A 17,918-nucleotide genomic window follows, 5' to 3' on the forward strand; every position below is an offset into this window, starting at 1 on the left:
AGCCACAGCCTTGGCAGGGTGAATACAGAAAAAGGCATTTTCCAAGAGCTACAGTTATCAGGTATCTGGTATACACATTCCAAATAATCCCACCTTTAAACTATTTAGTTCTGATGTAGGGTGGCTGTCTTTAGAAGAACAACCTACAGCTGCAAACTGCCATGCAACTACAGTATTTATTAAAAGAAAAAATTCTTGATTCCAACACAGTGAAATCAAACCCCAACAGACTGGAACTAGTCCTCGGCATTTATGGTCCTACATTCTATGTCCTGAAACCCTAAGACTTTTTAGAGGATTTAGGGATTGGGACTGAATTTACCTGCTCTTTTTAGATTTGAGGTTATCTAATGGCCAGCCCAATCCACCCCTGTTTTTCCAACACATGTGACACTGACAAAACTGAATTTGGTTCACTTCACTTACTGAGTAAAAGCCAGAGGAAAATTCTCAATGGATTATGGAGAACTTGTCCCTGCCCATGGCAGGGGGGTTGGAACTTGACAATCTTAAGGTCTTTTACAACCCTAACTATTCTATGATTCTAACTTGTTAGCCTTCATGTTGGCTCGTTGAAGCTGACTGGCAAATTCAGAACAACTTCCCAGATACTGAACAGGCCCATGTCGAACTGTACAGCAAAGAATTCCTTCTATGGGCATCTCCACACTGCTTTGCTATTGCCCTGTTTTGTCATGTAGGGAAGCTCACTCATGTTATTATGAGCTACTTACAAACTGTTTCAAAGACCCTGGACAAGACTTTGACATTTAGAGCCATATTTTGCATTGAAGGTAGTGGTCTGAGTGAGCTAAAATTACCATAACAATTTCATCAGTTCTTGATAATGAAATAGCTAGAGCCAAATAGCAAAAAGTGTATCATTTAGAGGCTGGCATTACATTTACTTCTATTTATTTTCATTGGAAAAAGTGAAGCACAGTCAAATAATAGTAGGTGAATAAAGGGGGCATAGGGTTGTTGGATGTTTGAAGAGTTGTTTTTTCTTTGGTTTTCTTCAGCAAAAATGTTTTTTGCTGTCTTAGGACTTTAGATAAAATGGATATTATTTGCATGTAATGTAAGATGAAATCAATGAACCTCAGTAAACTTCCCATGGAAGGAAAAAGAAACAAATTTTTGAAGTATCAGATACAATCAGCAAAATCCTTTTGTTTATATTATTAGACTTGATTCACACTTAAGGCATAACTTAAAACCATTACTTCCATAAACACAGACACTTTCACATCCTCATATCTCAGTCACTTCTTGGAGATTATAGCGGATGTATAGGTAATTACATGAAAAGGAAGCTTCATTCTCAGCATGTTATTGTGTCCTTGACTGATTTGTTGTAGCCTCCAGATTGCCAACAACGAGACAAAATGGTAATCATTTTCTCTCATAGATGAAAATCCAATAGGGGAAAATGGACTGACTTGTCTATTGTTTAGAAGACTCATGACTTCTTGATTCTTCAATCACTATCAATTTAAACTAACATTCAATGTGTAAGCCAGGTGAGAACAGTGTCACAAGGACACGGGAAAACTATTTTTAGTTTGTCAAGTAGATTTTCAGAACAATGGAAATATCTTTTAAAACTAAAATTGAAACTTTAGGTTGAAACTGATTTGAAATAGATGAAGTAGCCACACTAGCTCTCATTTTTTGCTGGAAAGTATTACTTTATACTGAATGAAAGAGGGGATAAAAATATCTTTCACTCAGAGATCATATGGATGTCACAGTTCAGGCATTTATTTTATCATCTTTTAAACAGCACAAAAACCTCTGATGTCTTTGACAGTTCTAAAACTTGCAGTCCAACAACTGGTAAGAATCTTAGACAATTCATTTCAAAAGATCGGGGGTTTGGCACATTCATATCATAAGGTCTGAAGCGTTATAATGAGGAGTAAAAACAAAACCAATTTTCTTAGGAATCAAAACTGCAGCAGTTGGAGTTCCTCTCTTTCTTATTACGAGACCAGCCATCAAATATTTCTTCTCTTCCACAACTCTTCACATCACTTGCCAAAATGGATTTTCCACTTCTTTATCTTTTTGTCCCTATTTAAAAGTTAATTTTCCTCCCATTTCATTGTGTGCAACCAGAGAGGTGAAATAATTGTGGATGTCCCCCTTTTTTCATTGTGGTAAATAGGAGAACTCTTTTCATGCTGACAACATACTCACAAAAAGCTGGACCTGACTTCTTTTAGCAGACATTTGTTTTTTAAAACTCTCAGAGGGACTGACCATATGTTCTGCTCACATTTATACAGCCTGCTTAATTTAACCCATTAGAGTCTCATAACTGGCTTGAGAAAGAGCATTTCATATGTATACCAGGCTTGTAATGTGGTTCTATAAAACACAAATACATTTTTAGTGTTAGGACAATCAATCTAGGTTTTGTCTGAAATACCTTTTATTTTATAGAAATGGTATAAAGTTTCAGGCCAGAAACAAAGAAGAAATCCACTTAAGCTATCTCAGAAACACTAGAGATCCTGTCCAGGCTTGACATGGTGATAGTGGAAAATAGATTTGCAAAGTATTTATATTGATCTTTTGCTAAATGTTGCTTTACTCATAATGAGTTATTTGATCAGGTTTTGCAGATGTTTGAAAAAGTGGCTTTTCTTGTGCCTTTACCATATCATTTCCATGGTCCAGGGCAGCTAGACTCTCCAGAGACAGCAAAGGAAGTGTTGATTCCTCCCCAGCACTGCTAAAAACATTTCTTCAGCGCAGAGGAAACAATGGTACTAAAGTTGTCTCTATTCTAGCAGTTTTGAGACAAAGTAAGAATGCTTCCAGAAAAGAATTCTAAAATATTTAGTGATTCCTGAACCTCCCTTTTCTATATGCAAAACCTTTTGGGCTCCACTTAATGAAGAGATGTAAGTACCTAGGCTAAGGAAGTAGAAAATAATGCAGAACATCTAAGTCAGCTCCAGCGCAGACTGAATTAAACATTACAAGTCCTTCCTTGTGCATGGCTGTCATCATCCCAAAAGCAGGATTCTCCACTCCTAAGCTTATGTTGAAGGAAACAGCCTACTATACTGGATCTGGTCTATCACAGTGAGGTTGAGATTTTCCAAAATGTGCAGTCCTGGCCTTTGCTTCTTTCCATATACTAAGTGGAAAGAGAAATCACTAACACCAAGTGATTTAACTCTCTGTTAATTTACTTATTCATGTAAGAATATGACTTTGTCAGGTAAAATTAAATATAACGATGACTTGTTACTAGTTTCAGTAACTCCTGCAAATACTGCAAGCTCTGTAAAATGGAGGGAAAGAACCATTCTTCCCTGGAAGGGTTACAGGACAGAGGGCAAGTAGATGGAGGAGAGGACAGAGCATCTCTGACAAGAAAGTGGATCAGGTATTAAGAGACTTAATCCCTGACAAAAAGCATACTGAAACAAGTTAAAATCTTGATTTTAGGATTAGGTTCATAATGAATAAATTATATAGAGATACAATGAAATGTACAGCCATTTATATATAGAAGATATATGTATGTGTAATTTAAAAAACCTTTAAAGTCTTGACTCTTTCATGGACACCCCCTTGTCATGGGGAAAGATCTTGAGTGCCCTTGTGAAATTGGAAGCTATGCTGGTGGTGGCTTATGCTTCCGGTAGGGTCTCCCATGCCAGACAAGTCTCAAATGAAGGGTCAGACAAAGTGTGTCCATGGGCAGGATGGGCTCACTAGCCTTTGGGCAACCATCCTAGCAGAAGGACAACTCTAACTTCAAACCTGGTCAGATGGAGCTCGTGTAGCCCTGTAAGGCCATCCATCTAAGAGAAGGATACTCTAATCAAACCTACGACCTGAGGACTTTACTGTCACCGTCCAAGCTCGCTCTGCCCTGGCAGATAAACCTCAGGTGTAAAGGGTGAGGCCAGTTCTGCGCACGCTGTGCCTCACATAAAATAAATCAACTGTGCAGGACTGAAGGGTTTACTCACACTTGCAAAGCCCTGTCGCGACAGGCGAGGAACAAAACGGCAGGTGATAAGGTGCACTGGAAGTCGCAGACCCAACCCTGCATGCAGGTGGTTCAGGACATTGGTTGCTCGAGACTGACCCAGGAGATGACAGTCTTGTTCGGCAGCATCCTGAATGACCAAGCAGCCTTTTTCAAGGACAGCACTGCTTGCTCCATATGGAGAGAGACCAAGAAAAGGTGGCCTAACCAAAGCTCATCTCCCCCTCCACTTGGTTGGCTAGCCGCGGCCAACAGGCATCTTCCATTGAGGTCAATTAAAGACAAAGAGACAAAGGCATACACCTGCTTCCAAAGGTGTGTCCAGATTGACACTCGCATGTTGGAACATCAGAACCATGCTTGATACAGGGAACAGTGGGCATCCTGAGTGCCGTTCTGTGCTAATTGCCCATGAATTGTCACAACATGTCAGAACATGGTGCTGGCTATACACTCTACTGGTCAGGCAAACCCAAAACTGAAAGTCATCTTTCTGGAGTTGGCTTCAGGATTAAAAACTCCATAGTCTCTAAACTTGAAAATTTGCCGATAGGTCATTCCGACCGTATTATCTCCTTACGTCTTCCACTACACAATAAGCAACACGTTGTTCTTTTCAGCATATATGCTCCAACTCCGCAAGCTGACCCTGCAGAAAAAGAAAAATTCTACTCTGACCTGCGCCACCTCACTCAAAAGGTTCCTATAGAAGATAAGACCATAACCCTTGGTGACTTCAATGCCTGAATAGGTAAGAACTTTGAAGCCTGGAAAGGAGTACTAGGCAAGCATGATGTTGGCAGCTGCAATGATAACGGTCACCTCTTACTAGAGTTCTGTGCAGAGCAACAGCTTACCATCACCAACACTATCTTCCAGCAGAAAGACAGCTGGAAGACAACCTGGATGCATCCACGATCTAAACATTGGCACCTTATTGATTATGTTTTAGTGCGCCAGAGAAATATTCGTGATGTCTGCCAGACCAGAGTGATGCCTAGTGCAGAATGCCAAACAGATCACTGTCTTGTGCATTACAAACTTAATTTCCACTTCAAGCCCAAACCTAAGAGGGGAGGCATTCCAAGGAGGAGGCTCAATGTTAATAATCTCCAAACAGCTGCAGTGAGTGACAGCTTTCAGGCTAACCTTCAAACTAGGCTTGAAGACCAACTTACAGATTCTTCTCCTGATGCGCTTTGGCAACATATTAAAAATAGCATCCTGCAGTCCTCCGTAGAATCCACTGGGTTCTCCTCAAAGAAAAACAAAGACTGGTTTGACGATAACAACCAGGAGGTCCAGGAATTACTGACAAAAAAGAGATCTGCTCATGAAGCACACCTTGCTCAGCCACTCTGCCATGCAAGAAAAGCAGCCTTTCGTCTTGCATGCAGCAAACTCCAACAGAAACTTAGAGACATCCAGAACAAGTGGTGGCTCAACCTAGCAGAAAAGACTCAACTATGTGCAGATTTGGGTGACCACAGAGGATTCTATGAGGCTCTGAAGGCAGTGTATGGACCCACATTTCAGGTTCAAAGCCCCTTACTTAGTGCAGATGGCCAAACGCTTCTTACAGATAAAATCTCCATCCTGAATCGTTGGTCTGAACATTTTCAAACCCTCTTTAGTGCTAATCGTGTAGTCCAAGGCGAAGGAATCCAGCACATTCTGCAACATCCAGTGAAAGATGAATTGGATTTAGCCCCTACCATGGGAGAGACTCTTAAGGCCATACAGCAGGTGAAAACTGGCAAGGCAGCTGGGGTTGACGGAGTCCCACCTGAAATATGGAAGCACGGAGGCCAAGCACTTCATGCTAAATTTCATGAGCTAGTTGTGTGCTGTTGGGAACAAGGCAAAATACCATCAGACTTTCGTGATGCAATCATCGTCACTCTGTATAAGAAAAAAGGTGTCAAGTCAGACTGCTCAAACTACCGTGGTATAACTCTGCTCTCCATTGCTGGTAAAATTCTTGCAAGAATACTATTGAACAGACTAGTACCTGCTATCGCAGAAGAACTTCTACCTGAAAGTCAGTGTGGTTTCAGGGCTAATAGAAGTACCACAGACATGGTATTTGTTCTCAGACAACTGCAAGAAAAGTGTAGAGAACAGAATAAGGGGTTATATGTAACTTTCGTTGACCTCACCAAAGCTTTTGACACTGTGAGCAGAAAAGGCCTGTGGCTGATCTTGGAACGATTAGGTTGTCCCCCCAAGTTCCTCAAAATGATTATTCTGTTACATGAGGATCAGCAAGGCCAAGTCAGGTATGGCGATGCACTCTCTGAGCCTTTCCCAATAACCAATGGTGTGAAACAAGGTTGCGTTCTCGCACCGACCTTATTCACAATCTTCTTCAGCATGATGCTCCAAAGGGCTACAGCAGACCTCAACGAACAAGACGGCATTTATATTCGATATCGTACCGATGGTAGCCTATTCAATCTAAGGCGACTGAAGGCCCACACTAAGACCCTAAACCATCTTGTCCGTGAACTGCTCTTTGCTGATGATGCCGCCCTTGTTGCCCACACAGAAGCAGCTCTGCAGCGTTTAACATCTTGCTTTGTGGAGGCGGCTGAGGTTTTTGGGCTGGAAGTCAGCTTGAAGAAGACAGTAGTCCTCTACCAACCTGCACCGCAAGAAGATTATCGCCATCCCCACATTACCATCGGTGAGTCAGAGCTTAAGTCAGTTCAGCAGTTCAGCTATCTGGGAAGCATCATTTCCTCGGATGCCATGATTGACAAAGAGATGGACAACAGAATAGCAAAGGCATATAGAGCCTTTGAAAAACTCCATAAAAGAGTCTGGTGCAATAAACACCTGAAGAAAAGTACAAAGATCAGTGTCTATAGAGCCATTGTATTGTCTACTCTTTTATATGGGTCTGAATCATGGGCCATCTACCATCATCACCTGCGACTCCTTGAACGGTTTCATCAGCGTTGCCTCCGTGCAATTCTAAACATCCATTGGACTGACTATGTGTCTAATGTCACTGTCCTCGAACAGGCAGGGGTCACCAGCATCGAGGCCACATTGCTGAAATTGCAGCTGTGCTGGGCAGGGCATGTCTCTAGGATGAAGGATCATTGCCTCCCCAAGATCGTATTTTATGGTGAACTTGCCACCAGTAGCCACAAGAGAGGTGCCCCAAAGAAGAGATATAAGGATTCCCTGAAACAATACCTTAGCCTTGGCCATATTGACTACCATCAGTGGCCCACCTTGGCCTCCAATCGGGAGACTTGGAGGCACACCATACATAATGCCATTGACTCCTTTGAGAGCTCACGAAGAACTAGTCTCAAGGAGAAAAGACAACGCAGAAAGAATCGTGCCCCACCTGTACCACCCAAGGAGACCTTCTGCTGTGCTTTTTGTAGCCAGATTTGCCTATCCCACATTGGCCTTCTTAGTCATCAGCGCGCTTGCAGTAAGCATGGGTAAAGCCCTTCCCAAATCTTTGTTTGCGAAGTCAAGCCATGATGATGAGAAGTCTTGAAAATCAGAAGACAGTTCCTATTACTTTCCTCAGGTGGAAGGGACAGTTAGCATATGCTGTGTTTTTACTGTGGCTTTGCAAGCTACTTTGTCATGTATTTCTTTTATAAACAAATGAGACAACAGTAACTAAAAATATTCTTAACCTTCTCAATGTCCCTCCTAAGTGAAAAGCAGGAAATGTAATCCACAGCAATTTTTTGCAGAACTTCAGCTGAAATACTCGTTTTCAGGGCTAACAATTCATTTTCTCAATCTGCTAGCAGTTAGGTAACAAACCTTAGGTCCACGTTCAGGTTACATTTCTCTTCTTCTTGCACATTCCTTATCCACTGACTTAATCCTCAAAGCAGTTCTGCAAGCAGGAAAATATATTCTATCTTTCCAACTTATTTTCTCAGTAACAGCAGAAATACATGACAAGGATCTGATCCTAGCCACTCAAAGTGAATTCCAAGTATTTTAATTACACTGTTTTTTTTTCTAGCTACAGGAGAAATGAGATGAGACATCATTTACATAGCATTCATACCACCTGATTTTGGAGAACTGACTCCCTCTACTCCTAAGTGTAAAGATACATACTTGTTCTGGAACTAATCAACTCAGTAGTTCTCGTTTCCTCACTGGTGATATAAAGGCTTATAGAAGACGCAGTTCCTAAGTGTGACAGCTGCATACAGCTTCTTGAAACTTGGTAGGAGGAGCATTACCCCCACCAGATTCTTCTCAGGGACAGGAGCTGCCTGGAATCCTTTGCTTCCAGCCACAGACATGAAGCACAGCACTCACAATGTGCAGCAGAAAGGCAGTGTGGGAAAACAAATGGGAACAAAATGATTCACCACTCAACATTTCCGTATGGATTTCTGCATATGTGAACATAATGGAATATAGACACTGTCTCTGATTTGGTCAAGGTAGCCATCAGGGACAAGGATGTTTTCAGAATTCTATGATTCTATGATTCCTTCAGAATCCAGGAGGAATTAAACTGTTTTAATTTTCATTTGGTGCAGCATATAGTTAGTTTTATATTTAAAACAAAAAACTCTTATCCTTGCTGGTCATTCTGTTCACTGTGATCACTCTTTAACCCCATAACAGAGAGAGAAGCACTATGTTGCACAAGAAGAGCTATGACTTACAAAGTCTGCTCCTTTGTCACTTGAGTGCAGTGGGCTATCTCCCCACTGAGTTAGGTACCATAGTATCCTACAGAACTTAAACCTATTACTTATGGCTTAAATGTAACACAAGTGATTCAACAGCCTGTTCTAAATCTGCCTTTCTAAATGCAGGTCACAGCTGAAATTCAATTCTACAAATACAACAATTGCATGCAAATCTTGACAGCTGCACTTTAAAGATTGCTTAGGAAAGTTAAAATTTAAACCCTAATTCTGTCATAACACCTCCCAGTGACTTCAGCAAAGCATGGTCAGCCCTTCAATACACACACAGAAATAAACAATAAAACTACAACTGATTTTCTGATTAGTAAGTCTCCATACAATATATACTGGCCTTTGTCACAGAAAGCTTTAATGGATTACATGCATGCAGCATTCTTATACTTATTACCTCTAATCTCTAATTTACCTTTTGTGGGTGTTTTCATCAAATTAGTTTTGCCAACCATGCCAGAGAATGCTTTCAGCATCAGCAGTCACTGTCATTCAAAAGTGAGAAGGTGACTCCCCTGCCTGAATCAAAACCCTGGGAAATGGCTTTGCTGATGAAACTTTTCCATGAAATTCAACTACAAATGATCATCAGTCTATAAATCTACAAAAGTGAAAAATAAGGCAAAACTAGCTAGGCAAAAGTCACTAATTTGGAAAACATTGAAAAATACAGGATAATGTCAGTACTAAAGCTTTGTACCCCTTTGAGATGAATTCTGCCCACTGATAAAAGAATGCATTTGGTACAAGTCATAGGATGCTATTTCTAGAGTCATTTGTTACGCTTTATTTGGAATAAAGTTTGGGCATTCTTTATTAATGGAGAAAAGCTTAGTTTGAGACAACTTTTTATTACTTTTGTAGTTTACCTGCTGAGTATTTTAAATCACTGATGAAGAAGCAGGTGCAGGCAGGAAGCAATTCCACAAAGCCATCAGTAAACTAAATGTTAAACAGAGAATCCTCAAAGCCAGATAGAACATACAAAGGCTATTCCAAATAAGCTCATAACCATCACACCAGCACCATTTCTAACTTTTCTAAAAAATAAAAGATCATCCATTCACTTATAATAACTTCCAACAAAGCACTATTTGAAGAATATGTATCCTTAAACCTTCTTTTTCCTTTTAGAAGCCTTCTAAGATACAGTAGTGACTAGTATTTGCAGCAGAGCTCACCTTAAGCTAATACTATTTTTTATCTAAGATTGATGAAGTAAAATGAGAATATGTGGACTCCAACATCACTTTTGTTGTTGGTAGTAGCATTGTTTGTTTATTTTTACAGTTTTTAAAGATGATTTTGCATGTGTTTGAAGTATTGAGTAAATTGGCAGTAGATCTCTACGAACACCTAAAACAAGCACCACTGTATCTCTACCACTAAGGGTGTTAAGACCAAGCACTGGAGTGGAATGGCTACAAAGGTGATGGAGGTCTCCCTACTTGGAGATACTCAAACACTGTCTGGACATAGTCCTGGGCAGTGGCTCTAGGTGACCCTGCTTGAGCAAGGCCCACGTGGCCTTCCCAACCTCAACCTTTCTGCAATTCTGCAATTCTGTGTTTCCAGTTAGCAGAACAGGAGCAAATCCTGGTAGGATGCCTCCTCACCATTGCTCATGTTAGGGTATCCTTGCAGCTGGGGTAGTGAGGAGAGTTACAGCACTATTGCCCCCAAGTGGGAATCCCATCATGAACAGATGTCATAAAAATGTGCTCCTTCCCAAGCGGCATCCATACTGCAGTGCTCAGAATAGAGCAGGTCTGGTCCCTCACTTGACAAAGGGATTCTACTTCTCCCTAAAGCTGAACTCCTTTCCAGCTCGTGGCAGGAGCTTGCTGGAAGCTCCTTGAATACTCAGCAGATTTTCTGCATTATTTATGAACTAAGCTTGCAAACCTAAATTGAGCATAAAACACATTAGCATTTTTTAAATTAAAATAAAAATTGAAATTCTGATACCAACATATGCTTTAGAGAATCAAGACCCAAGGTACAGGATTAGTGCATCTGTATATTAATTTGCTGCCTCTGCTTTGGCCCTTCTGTTAGTTAACAACGAGATTTTGCAATTCTTGCTGAAGGAAAATTCATTGGTTTAGATTAGTAAAAATTTCATCTGAAAGAGACGTCTAAGATAGGATGAAAATAGTCTCGGCATTACAATATAATAACGTTTAATAATCAGGGACACAGGTAGCGATTTCTATATTTGCCACTGCCTAGCAAAAATTTCAGATAATATTACAAGCAAAATTATATATAACAAAATGTTCCATGCTTCACAACTGCATCATCTTCCTCCAACATCTTCTGCAAGTGACTTAACATACACAGTTAAATTCTGATCCTAAGATCATGTTTTGGTTTTTTTATGCAAAAAGAAAACAGCAGCAAAAACTGCTAATGCAGACTGATTTTGGTGCACATAGTAATAAAGACTTTGGGATGGATACAAATTGTTGTCACAAAATGTACTCCTAAGACCAGTGTTCCTGCATGTTTGTGAGAATGTCAAACTATGGCATCATTAACATCGTGTAGTGTCCAATAATTCTGTTCTCCCCATGGACAAGAACTATGCAGAAATAATTACTAGGCCATCACATGCACTTCATCACTTCCAAATTAGATTGCAGTAATCCACCGCTTTATTTCCAGAGTAATCAAATTACTACAATGGAGTTTCCTTCACTTTATTTTTTTCTTTTCTTTCATTTCAAATTTATTGCCACAGATGCGAACTGTGAGTTAAGGGCAGTCAAGAGAAACACATTTGGGGAAAAACAGTTAGATAATGTGTTTTAAAACATAAATGGAAATGATCCTTTAAATCTTCTCTATTCCAATGTAAACATATTCTGTAAATCAGTGGTATTAAAATAAAAAAAAAAAAAAGAACTAAAAAGTACTCTGAAGTAATTGAGCTTTGGAGCAAACAACCTAAACTTACGATCACACAGGAATTCCTCTTTCACTTCAAACATTACTCCTACAATGGAATTCTATAAAAAATTTAATTTAACCACCCTGGAGAACTCTGGGTGTCCAGAAAAGTGCAACAGAGCTGAAGGGCCTGGAAAACAAGTCTGATGAGGAATGGCTAAGGGACCTGAGGAAGCTTAGTCTGGAGAGGGGAAGTCTCAGGGGGACCTTATCACTCTCTACAACTACCTGAAAGGAAGAAGGAGCCAGGAGGTGTGGGTTGGTCTCTTTTCCCAAGTAAAAAGAAATAGAATGAGTGGGAATGGCCTCGAGTTGCATCAATGGAGGTTTAGATTGGATATTAGGAAAAACTCCTTCACCTAAAGGGTTGTCAAACATTGGAACAGGCTGCCCAGGAAGTAGAGTCACCATCCCTGGAGGTATTTAAAAGATGTGTAGATGTGGCACATAGGGACATGGTTTAAAGGTGGGTCTGGAGCACTGCCAGGTTAAGGGTTGGACATCATGATCTTGAAGATCTTTTCCAACCTAAATGACTCTGATTCTGTGATTTTGCTGCTGCAGTATCATCAGAAAAAGATCAAACCCTTTTTTTTCTGCTAATAAATAATTGGCATGCAGGAATTTGATCTTTTTCTGGAGTCTGGATGACTCTAGAGCAAATGGCCCACTTTCATCAGGTCATGTCTATTCATCACAGTGTTTAATCAAGTGCTTAAATTTAAGCACACAAGTCTCCTGCTATTGAAGGAGACCAAAGGAGATGCTTACATAAAAAAAATTATATTTAATGGATTTGCTAAAGCAGATTTGAGTACATTTTACATGCTCAAGTGTTTTTATAATTTTTGTTCTTTATTTTCTGGACTGAGGAATTGCTGCCTAATCCAACCCATTGAAACCTATATCAAGTATTACAGATCCTCATGATCCACACAACCAGCTGATGATTATTTCTATATTTTTGGTTCCTCTTTCTATGGGTCCTAAGACATATTTTTATAGATATTGTTAATCTTTATTTTTTTCTAGCAAGGGCAGGAGATTTAAAATCCAACATGATCATCTATTGATTATTTGTTTTATTACCACTGATTATATCAGGCCTTCAGGCAATTAGGTACCTGGATTTCACTTAATTAAGATGTTACTAAATATCTAAATGATTAAATGTCACTAAATAAAAATGTTACAGGATTACTTAAATCCTGTAACACTAAAATAATAATTTGTAGCTCAGGACAAGTCTTTGAGGTCTGAAAAATAAAAAGCATTGTTATTCCTGATATATTTGCCATTAGAAGGCATTTCTAGAAGCAGAGTTCTCTGTTGCTTGCTGCTGTGATACTAATGCATTGAAACATTATTGCAACTTTACTCATGAATGTACAGATAGAAGTATCAAGGTCAAACGAAATTCCAGAAATCTGTATTTTTGACAGACTAATAGCCTGGGTCTTTATTTCTACAGCAATCAAATCCCAATGTTTAAAATTATAATTACAGGCTATTGGTATAGCAGAACACATAAGTCTCTCTTTCACCACTCTAAAAGTCAAGAATATTTCTTCAGGGAATCGGTATCCCTAAAGTTTCACAAGTCACGACTGGGCAAACAACCACATTTCACACTACTCTTCCCCAGTTTTACTGGATTTTCAGTCTACTGTCTTGCACACCCTCTGCCACACAAGGGCATTGTCTGGGATCCTTTGATTTAGGTTACTTACTAAAATAGGATTTTCAGGCACTCTTAGGGACACAGCTTTCTCTAGTTCTAGATACCCATGTGGTGGGGATCTGGAGAACCTTTCAGAATAGTAACAAAAAGATACGTCTCCTTTAAAGCATAAGCTCCCTCCCCACAGCATTACCTTTGTGTGAAAAATATTTCTTCTCCCTGACACGGAGGATAAAATCCTGGCTCCACTAAATCGGTGTAAGCTTTGCTGTTGCTCTAAGTGGGGATACAACTGCATTTTGTCATGTGTTCTCTTGTTTACAAGCATAACTAGGTCAGCACTTCCATTCAAACCTAGCAAAACAAAGCAGCAAGCAAGCAAAGGAGTCCCTACCTGAAATTTGCCCCAACCTTCATGTTTTATTAATGAGTGTTTCATTTTTTGGCAGGAATAATCATGAGCAGATTTTCATCTCCCTACTCGAACTCTGACACAATCACATTAATAGCAATTTTGAACTATGAAAACTGGAAGAATTGTGTCTCTAATCATACTTTGTGCTTTCCACTTGATCCTTGCTCAGCCAAACCCAGTGTTAAGAGACTGAAGAGCTCAAAATGTCTGTTGGCAGAATTAGCAAGTTCCTTTACTTTTTGTGGCAGAAACTGCAGAACTCATTTTTAACTATTGAAAGCCTAAACTTCAAGTTACACCTTCAGCAACCATATACTTAGAAACAGGTTTTTTCTCATTTATGTAGTAATTGGGTTAAAATCATGCAGACACTTTATTAGAGCATAAAATAACAGTATTTTAAGGCAAAGGAAGTTACTGCAATCAGTCCATTTCAACCAAACCTTCTGGTGCACTCTAGTGGCAGAACATCAAGATGTACAAGAGCTTTGCTATTCATTTGCTTTTTAAAACCCGGCAAAAGACAGATTTATTTACTTTTTTCATTTGGGATATACAGGTAAGTAAAGGTTCCTGTCCTGTATGTAACTAATATTCTCACATGACAGATATGTGAAGCATTCCTGAGTGCTAGTAAGAGACAGAGAATCCTTAGTAACTGATTTCCTGTAAAGCCAACAGGCTTCAGATTTAAGGCTTAATCCCAACCAAGCAAGGAACCACTTATATCCAAATCACACTGATTTGGACTTCAGATCTTTGTCCCCCGACTTGGAGCTTATGGCCTCTCACTTTCAGGGTTCTATGACTGATGACAGGTACTACATAGCTGATGTACCCTCATATACAGGCACACATGCACAGTTGTCCCTCAGAAGGAAAAATATACCAGCTGAAGGACTGTGACATGGGAAGGGAAAAGAAGCTGGGAATGCACTCTGCCCAACAATTACCCAAACATTTGAAATTAAACAAGACAAAAACTTGGGAAAGAAAAGGAGGAAGCCAAAAAAGGGGACTTAAGATACACTCATTTTACATCTGCTCAAAAAGCAACAAAACCAAATGCTAGTGTGATAATCTGAAACTTTAAAATCAAAAAAGCAGTGCCAAAAATACACTAATATACACTAATACATGCAGGACTGCCATTGTTAACAGAATTATTTTTACTAAAAAGGCACTTATATATCTTTAATGGCTAAATATGAAGTTATTAGGAAGAAATCTCAAATATCCTGGGGAGAGGGGGTATTCTACCCCACAAGGAAAACTAAATCCAATTTCTTAGCTCAAAGCACCTCACAGAGGTAGTCCTAGACCACTAGTTCACACACACAGCCACTGAGATGCACAAAGCTGAAGCGTCTTGCACACATTCATTTCACTGCCTCATGGAAAAGCTGAATTAGATCTCCAGTCTCTTAATCTCGTGTACTTATCCCATAAAGAATCCCCCTTACTGAAAGTGTATATCTTCTCTTAAAAACATAATGGAAAGGTGCTTGCTTTAGTGGAAACTACTGTTACTGGAATCATCCTAGTGCAGGTGACTTCTCTAAATGGTTCTGATATGAACTCTTGTTTTCAAACTGCTATACGGCACAAAATAGATGCTGGTGGTTAAGGATATTATATGTATATATGTTAACATATTTCCCCAAGAAAGTAGTTGCATTAGGACAAAATAACCTGTCACTCACCTTGAGTATTCGAGAATCATTACACAGCTTCTTTTTCTCTCAAATACATAGACCTGATGTTCTTTTCATTTCAATAGCCTCTGAACTTCTAGGCAGTTATTTATTTCAAAGAACACAGGTTTCTCCCTGAAGCTTGCTGAAAACTGTCCATGTGTATATAACTGGAGATTACAAATAAATAAGCCAGAACACAGGACAAGAACTAAACAAAGATTCTCCACCTGCAGGATCGCATAAAATTAATGACTTGCATACACAGAAAACATGCTAGGAATTCCAGGAGCAAACAGAAGCATTGCCACTTGTAGACCATTGCTTCTACAGATTATGTCTACTTTATAGTACAGAAACACAATCAGAACTTCTGTTGGTGTATGTAGACTAGCTTTAAACTAGTCAATTTGAACAGGTAAGAAGAAGAATGTCAGTTGTTCCTGCCTGGCACTCTATATTCTCTACTGAAAGCCCACACCACAGCTTCAGCAGTGCTTCCAGGAACCAGATTACCCTGTAAAAGTCTCTATAAGATGCAGTCAAATCTTGGGACTATAAAGTAGGTATCATCTTCACTCAGTTTCAGAACCTTCCAGATCTAAAGTAATAATTTGCATTTATCCAGAAGTAGTTAGTTTCTGGCACCCCAAACATCACAAATGCTATTCTGCACCACAAACAAATCTACTGAAATTGAAGTGATTCCTCAAGGTATAGGAAGGTATACCATGTTTAATTTTAGGCCAACTAAAGGAATTTCATGTCTTTGTGCTGATAAACTAAGACACAAGGTGAGTTTGTCGTCACTGTTTCTTCACAGCATCATCATCTAACACATCAAGATCCAAGTCTGAAAAAGGAAAAATCTTGTCAGTGAAGTTGCTTATCACTTGTGAGTCAGAAGGCTCAGACTTAGTCTTATTAAATTGCAGTTCTTACAAATTGCTTATCTGTCCCGGATTCTCAGAAGGTATGAAGAAATAGAGTGTCAAGACAGTTTGACTCTTGAGTATTTAAAAAAAATTACATAAAATCTGTAATCAGCAACTTCAAACCTTCGAAATATAAATTGCTGTTCATACAATTCCTGACCATGAAACCTATTGTGCTTTCTGCTGAGTAAAAAGAACAAAAAAACAGCTGTCTTAATTTCATACTCTCACTTTGTCTTACAGCAGTAACGTATTGTCCCTTGTCCCCCATCTTCCATACTTTGTCTTACAGCAGTAATGTATTGTCCCTTGTCCCCCATCTTCCATACAGTTTTAACTGCGGAGCAGAACAAGCTGTTTGTACAACTCGCCTCACATATCATTTCCAAACCAATACCTTGCTGCCATCTGGACATTGCCCACAGGTTGGTGGCTCTCCAGACTGATGGGAGGAAGTCAAGGGCTAGTGCTGTACTAGGGGTTGTATGAGACAAGCACTAAGTGCTTCATGCACAGAGAATGAACCATCTATTATGCCCCAAATCATTTGCTTTTAGGGAATGGGTTTCCCAAGCTGCACTGTAGGCTCTGAGAGCACTCATACACCAATCATCTCCCAGCCATAAGGGTACAGGATTATGTCCTGCTCATGAGGGACAAACATCTTCACCTTAAAGTACTAAAAAGCAATCAGCCCACAGAATGTACCAGGAAAGTTTGAAACAGAGAACGAAGAGGCTTTGCAGTTGTACCTGAGAAAATTAAGAATTTGCCTAGTCTTATTCAACAGAGTATTTGTGTTCATAGCTATAGCTGTTTCAAACTATATTTAAGCACATTTGACCCTGGTTTGAGATTAAGTAGAAGAAAGGAGTTAATAGTCAGCCCAAGCTCGGTTACCATAACTGGTTTTAACATAATTTCAGGCTGGGGAATGTCCACAGGATGTTAATCTGCAAGAGATGAAAGAGGGAACTAGCAATTCCGCTATGCAAGGGAAATCTGTCATTGCCTGACAATGGAACAGCACTGAAGAGGAATCGTAACCAGCACAGACAGGCTTTGGATGTGTGCCCTACTCAAAAACCTCAGCGATTGCCTTGAGTTTCTCCTGCATTGAAAATGTCTCACCCTCCAGTCAGGACAGTAGATGCAAGTAAAAACAAGAAAAAGTATTCTCTTTACTCAGCTCTTCTAAGGTTCTGAGGTTTGGGAGGGAAAGTCTGAAGACCACTGATACCAATTTTTACTCTCTGAAGTGATTTCAAAAAGGAAATAGATGCCAAAAGTCAGTATATTTACTACACTGATGAATAAACAAAGTCTTTTCCCCCCCTCCACTAAAGCACAGAAATTATTTCATTTAAATATACTGGGAGTATGAGGCTTGGGTCTTGGTGACAGATCCAGTGTTTCAGATATAATACATATTAAATCCACTACCACCTAATGTGAAAAAACAATTCAGGAAAAACAGAGATGCAAACTTTTAATGAGCAATCACATCCCTAAATAAAAGG

This window comes from Neopsephotus bourkii, unplaced genomic scaffold, assembly GCF_033783945.1.
Source record: "Neopsephotus bourkii isolate Nb327-2 ecotype Australia unplaced genomic scaffold, CSIRO-AGI_Nbou_v1 NB_768, whole genome shotgun sequence".
Classification (NCBI taxonomy): domain Eukaryota; kingdom Metazoa; phylum Chordata; class Aves; order Psittaciformes; family Psittacidae; genus Neopsephotus; species Neopsephotus bourkii.